The following is a 6,830-nucleotide window of genomic DNA, read 5'->3' as shown; positions in this document are numbered from 1 at the left end:
GAGAGCTAATGCATAGTACAGTAATTATAGATAACAAAATGGTATTATAAACATTAAACTTACTAAGAGAATAGATCTGAACTGTTCCCACCACTAGAAGAAGTGATAATTGTGGGATGGGTCAGAGGTGTTAGCTAAAGCTACAATGGCAATCTCATTGCAATATAAATGTATCAACTCAATATGTTGTACCCCTTCAACTTACACAGTATTATATGTCCGTTATATCTCAATCAGAAATAAAGGAGCAAAGGCCTATAAGTCCATCTCACTGGGCTCAAATCCAGGCTTCACTATTAACTCAGATGAACTTCTTAACCTCCTGTGCCTCAGTGCCTTCATCTGTAAAATGGGCTGATAATCGTCCCTGCTTCAAAGGTTGCCATGAAAGAAAATTGAACTAATGGGAGTAAAGCACTTGGCATAATTGCCTGGAACACAAAAAGTACTCGGTAAACATTAGCTGCTTATATTTCAGTGCCGTTCCTGCCAACTTTCTTGGAAAGAATCAGACCTCACATATGTGGAGGTAAAATGAAGTAAGCGACCTGCCCCTCACCTCACCTGGTCTCATTGCAAACTCATCATTCTTAGCCTTGCAGTGAACTCTGGTATCAAGTAAGCCTCAGCCCTTCTCCGAAAATGCTCAGGAAGCACAGTGAACCCCTAATCATGGATCTCATCTTATTTTCTGATTATTCCATGTGAATAAGCCTTATCTGCCACATATAATGAAAAAGCAGCATGGTATTTGTGGGGACAGAGCCCCAGAGAGCAGTTTCCAGGCTCTTGGCCTCATGTGGAAAGGTGCTGGCTCGAGTGGTAGATGGCCATTAGCTGTGGCTACTTGGCCGTCAGCTATAACCATTGAGCCATTGGCCACTAATATAACTGCTGCGGCTACAGAGGGAAGAAGAGCAGAGTCGAGGAGAGTGGAGGAGAGTCGTCGGTCGGTTGGCAGAAAAGCGGACAGCAGGTCGCACGTCATGTGAACCCAGCCTCCAGTGAGACCACAGTGGTATGACTCCCCTACTTATGGCTCCTTGGGTGTTCCTTTTTGGCCTCACCATATCCTGTGTTGTGTGGGAAGCGGGAGCAGAGACCCTGCATGACACCCTGCACAACAGTATTTATATAGGAACGGTAGTCCAGTTTTCCAAACATAATGGTTCTAGCCCTTGATTCTGCCCCAATGGGCTGTGTGAACCTGGGCAATTCCATGGACTTCCCTGAGCCCCACTCCCTCATCAGCACCGATACTTATCTCCCCAGCTCATACAATGGATGTAAGGGCTTAAGCAGACTCTTCCCTCCCCTCCACATTCCTGAGAGTCACAAAGAGGAGGCTGTGGCTAAAGCTGCCAGCCTGACACTTACCTGGAGACTGTGCAGGTCAGCAGGCCAGTGTGGATGACTGAGTGAGCGATGGCATCACACCAATGAACTTCAAATCCCTTTCCCAGAGGTCAAGAGGTTAAACAACCTCGGTTCCATTCTGCTGGGGATGAAAGTCTCACCGTTCACCAAGACGAAACCCCAAGAGCCCGCTCCATTAGGGTGGGGAAGAATCACCAGCATGGAAGTCGGGAGAGGGTGTCAGGCCCAGTCCTCACCCCAATTACTTGGGAGATCTTAGACAAGCTACAGCTGACCCTTGAACGAAACAGGTTTCAACTGCACGGCTCCACGGATATATGAGGATCTTTTCAATAAAGACAGTCGGCTCTTGCTATCCGCTTTTTTGCATCCGCAGGTTTCCCAACCAACAGGTTTTGCATCCGCATATTCAACCAACCGCTAACCGAGAAAGTATCCTTGCATTCCCAGCCGCAGATTCCCAACCACAAAGGGATAATATACTGTTTCCAATCTGCGGTTGATTAACTCGGCCAATGCAATGGGCCGATGTAGAGGCAAAATTGACACATGGATTTTCGACTGTGAGGTGGGTCGTAGCACCTGTGTCAGCTGTTCTTCCTTCCTGTGGACCTCAGTTTTTTTCATCTGTAAAATGCGAGTGTTGGGCTGGCTTATACCAAGTTCTGGCTAAGGAGGTCCTTCCTCCTAAGATGAAAGGGACAGAGAATTCCTGACCTTTAGTGAGAGAACCTTGTTGGATAAATCACAGAAGAATGAAAACAGCTGCAACGTTAACCACCAGTTTTCTCATCTATGGGAACCAACCAGAATCGAGTAAGCTTCTAACCAACATACATTGTTGCTTTTTAACAAGAACACTGTCCCCCTCTTTCTCCTTCTCTTTGGGTGGCATTTAATGTCTATGGAAGTGTAGGTTTTAAAGGTATAGTGGCAAAAATGCAAGATGATGGTGACAAAGGGAACTTATGCTCATAACTGCTGCCAGTTCAGGAGCCTAGGAGGAAATCAACTCACCATCATTTCCCCATTATTTCTCCTCCTGAAGCTCATTAAGTCTTTCTCAATTCATAATCAATACATTAAAGTCCCTCTGTTTTATAAAACAGTTCATCAATATTTTATGGTTTTAATAATTTATGTTTTATTAAGAAGCAGATGGAACCCTACAGCACACATGTTCTCTAGAGATGACAGAGGAGAAAGAAAACCTGAGTTGCAGATTCTCAGCTTAAATAAACAGCCTTTCAGGGCCCCTGCCTCCAATTTGGAACTTTTGGAGGAGGGACAGTGGCTGTGGGATGACCCACCTGTCTATAAACTTTGTGAAGGGAGGGACCAGTTCCAATTATTTCTTGACCATCTACGATGCTTCAGGCACCAGGCTAAGTACTTAACAGGCATTATTACCTCATCTACTCCCGCCAGTAACTATAGGAGAGAATAATTACTGTCCCCACTACACAGATGAAGAAACTGAGGCTCAGAGTTAGCAAGTAACTTAATCAAGGCTGCACAGCCGGGAAATGGTAGTGTCGGGATTGAAATGAGGTCATCTGACTCCAGCGTTATGCAGTTAACATCTCTGCCATCCAACGGTCAACATTCTTTCTTGGCATATTTATTTTTTTAGCACTGACTTTTCTTAGCCTTGAGGATGCTGATATGAACTACACAGGCAGGGGCCCAAACTCAATGGAGCTAACACGTTGGTGGAATGAGACCGTATACAATTAATGGTTTTTAAAAAATCAAGAGAACTCAGAACTCCCACCAATCCCCCCCTTGCAACAAGGCCCCTGCAGCCCATTTCACTAGCGAGGTCAAGCCAGGCATGATTCGATCATCTCAGCTGCGAGAGCCAACAGTGAAACCCCACTGGACTGTGAAGGGAGGCCTCCCCACAAGATTAGCTTCCAAACAAGTGCCCCCACAGGTACATATTGAGGACCTATCCCCTGGCAATGTGTTTCCCCAATGCACTGGTGGGGGTTCTCCCACGTGTTAATATTTCCCCAGGGGCTATTATTCCCAGGGGCCCTGTGGTTTGCTGTAAGTCCAGGACAGTCGCTTCTTTCATAAGCACACAAAGAAACTTCAGGCTGGGGGAAACTTTTGGCTTCAGTTTCCAAGGTGGATATGACTGATAAAGCCTCATTTCACTATAAGTTCATCGTCCACTGATGAATCTGTCTCTCACGTTAATTTCTGATAACTGGGGTTTGTGTCTGATTCGGTGTTCACCCCCAGTGCCTAACACAGCACTTGGCACAGAGTAGGTGCTCGGTAATTGAGTGAATGAATCATTGCTTGAGTTCAAGCCAGGAGCTGTCATTTACTTCCTGTGCAACTCTGGACAAGTCACTTAACTCTCTGTGCCTCGGTTTCCCCATATGTAAAACAAGGCATAGAATCGTACCTATCTCTTATGAAGAATACATGAGTTAATAGACACGAAGCTGTTTCTCCCCCCTCCCCCCCCCCATTTCACAGGGGAGGGAAATGGCGGCTCAGCTGGGAGGTATGTTCCCTGGGCAGCCACCCGGACCTGGGCCACCCCCGCCGGGACTCCCGGGCCAGGCATTGCTTCTTCAGGCCGCGCCAGGTGCCCCGAGATCTTCTCCGAGTACCTGGTGGATGAGTGGGAGTCATCTTTCGAGGCTTGCTTTGCTTCTTCAGTGAGTCAGGGCTATGTCAATGGCAGGGACCAGGAAGAAATTCAAACCGGTATTGATCAATGTATCCAGAAATTTCTGGCTATTCCAAGACAGACAGAGTGTTTCTTCCTACAGAAAAGATTGCAGTTATCTGTCCAGAAGCCAGAGCAAGTTATCAAAGAGGATGTCTCGGAACTAAGGGACGAGCTACAGCGGAAGGATGCTCTGGTCCAGAAGCACGTGACCAAGCTGCGGCCCCGGCATCAGCTGCTGGAGGACGTCAGCGGGCAGCACAGAAAGCCGGCCGACGTCCCCCAGGGCTCGCTGGCCCACCTGGAGCAGGCGTCTGCTAACAGCCCCGCGCCTATGAAGCAAACCTCTTGCCAAACACCACTTATTGAGGACGGTACGTTTTAGACGAACTCGTTGTCAGACAACGAGATGCTTTTAGTTTCATTCTCCCATATGAAAATCTCCCCCTATTTTTATAAGCTGTTATTTCTTTAGTACTTTATAAAATACCTATAGCTTTTGTAAACCAAGTAAATTTTTTTTGGTTGTAGCGAAATTTAGACTTAGTGTGACGCCACGGACAGATTCCTTTTTATGTTTTGTTTTTCTGCTTGTTTTTATTTTTTACGTGTGTATAACTTAATCGCTGTGTGTTTCTAGTTTTAGATTAGATTGTATCATGTGAGGAAAACCCAGTTTGTTATCTGACCGTGAATCAGAGGGTGAGGACACTTGTTAAAGGCCTTTATGTTAACTAGCCCTCAGTGGTAGTATGTAAAAATACGTAAACTTGCTGTGTTTCAAGACTTGGAACTACCTCAAGAACAGGAATCTAATGCGACCAATGTTTATAATGCCTCCAGAGCTCTCAGAATGAGGATATTTTGAAAATAGGTCGGAAGAGGATTGTAATATCCTAGGTTAGAGGTAATTTTACAGGAGGATCCTTAAGTTGATACTGGCTTTTATTGGGGTAAGTTTATATTTTGTGTGATCTTTACTTTTTTGGGTTGGGAGGGGATGTAGTAGGAGCAGTGATATGCGAAATTCTGTTCTGTTCTGCAGTAATGAATCAGTTTAAGGAACAGGACACCCCTGTTCGTAATAGCTCCATGTGGGCAGAGGTGATGTATGAGGGTTAAAGGTCACTGGGATGTCTCTTTTTGTTTTGAGTTTTGTTTGCTTGTGTTGTTTTTGTTTCGCTTTTTTGAAGCAGAAACTTTCCATGAAGGAAGGCTCTTACTGGAGACAGTGTTGATTCTGAGGGCTGGGGCCTCAGGCTGGGGAGGGGCTTGGGGGGTGACTCTTGGCCTCTTACCCTCCACAAAGAGGATATGGAGCCTCAGCATTTGGGACGACGTTTGGGCCTCCTCTTGATGGTCACACAGGCCGACGTGGTCTGTTGATCTGCTGCTCCCCACTGGCGTTGTGTCTGGCTCTGCCTGCAGGAGGCTTTCCTTTCTCTGTTGCTTAGTCTCTTACTAGATCACATCCCTTTTCCCAAAACAAACACTCCACTGTCTCCTGGAGAGGCAGGAGTGCCTCTGTGGCTTGGTTTCTTGGCTCACTTGTTTTCTCCAGCCTCGAAGGCCCCTCCCCACACACATGCCATCCACTCACAGTGCATCTGGCCTGGATGCCGCCCTATCCCTGAAGTCCCCGAGTGTCCTCGCTGCCACACCCCCAGGACACAGGAGGACTTCCTGTCCTCTACCAACCTCGCTTGGTTCTCCCTGGAGGGTTAGTAATTTGTATCTGTCTCTGTGCCCCTTGTGGGTATTAGGCATTATTTCCCTCTGAATATACAGGGACCTTGTATTATTTCTCTTTTATATATAATACTTACTACCCATTTTGTTTCTGTGTGTATAGTATACAGGTTGAGGCCAACAGGTCCCCTCAGTGAGAATGTAGAGGTTCAACAAAGCCTTTAAAATTATTTTTCTCACATTATGTGACTTCAAGGTCATTAACCTGGTCATCTCATGCTAATTAGAAGCTCTGATGGGCAGCTATAGATTTCTTGATTAACAATCTAAACTGATTACGTTTTAGGCAGTCTTTCCATAATAAAGGGGCTCTTGGTGATAAAGTTCAGGAACTATTATTCTCTTTAGTGCTTAGTGAAAATATTGTGGAGCAATGTATGTATCAGTTATTGTCATTTCGTTATTAAATTCAAAAGTTTTCTGTCAAAAAAAATAGACATGAAGTTGTCAGAAAAATGCATGACACGTGATGGATGCAAATAAATGATAGTTTCCTGGTTTTCACAGTAGGTATATCATCACAGTCCATTTTCCGACGAATATAATATTCCCATGAATATTAATTTTCCCAGTGAGTATGTGTGCAATTCAGGATATGTTTCTGTTGGTATTTTTAATACTAGGTGTGATTTTTTTTCCCAGAGGATATTTTTCCTTGGGAACATTGTTAGTGAGAACTCTTCCTGCTGGGTATTTTTGCTCAACAGTATATGTTTCCATGGGACATTTTTTAGAAGACGTGTGTCTCCAGTAGTTATTTTTCCAAAGAGGCACTTTTCCCTAGAAGTTACAGGTTTCTCCTTCGGTGTTTCCCCCAAGAAGTGGGATCCCCATTATGGGCTGAATTGTGTCCCCCTCAAAATTCATATATTGAAGCCCTAACCCCTAATGTGAATGTATTTGGAAATAGGACCATTAAGAAGGTAATTCGAGCTAAATGAGGTCACAGGGTGGGACCCTGATGCAATAGGATAAGTGTTCTTATAAGAAGAGAGACAGACACCAGGAGAGTGTG

General features: G+C 45.2%; 1 pseudogene; it reads left to right on the top strand.

The window, feature by feature from the left end:
- The first annotated feature begins 3,879 nt into the window (after nt 1-3,879).
- Nucleotides 3,880-4,451, top strand: LOC109445807 (mediator of RNA polymerase II transcription subunit 28; annotated as a pseudogene).
- The last annotated feature ends 2,379 nt before the right edge of the window (nt 4,452-6,830 follow it).

Source organism: Rhinolophus sinicus, linkage group LG02 (genome assembly GCF_036562045.2).
Source record: "Rhinolophus sinicus isolate RSC01 linkage group LG02, ASM3656204v1, whole genome shotgun sequence".
Classification (NCBI taxonomy): Eukaryota; Metazoa; Chordata; class Mammalia; order Chiroptera; family Rhinolophidae; genus Rhinolophus; species Rhinolophus sinicus.
The sequence above is the reverse complement of the archived record's forward strand: the minus strand, read 5'-3'. Positions and strand labels throughout refer to the sequence as shown.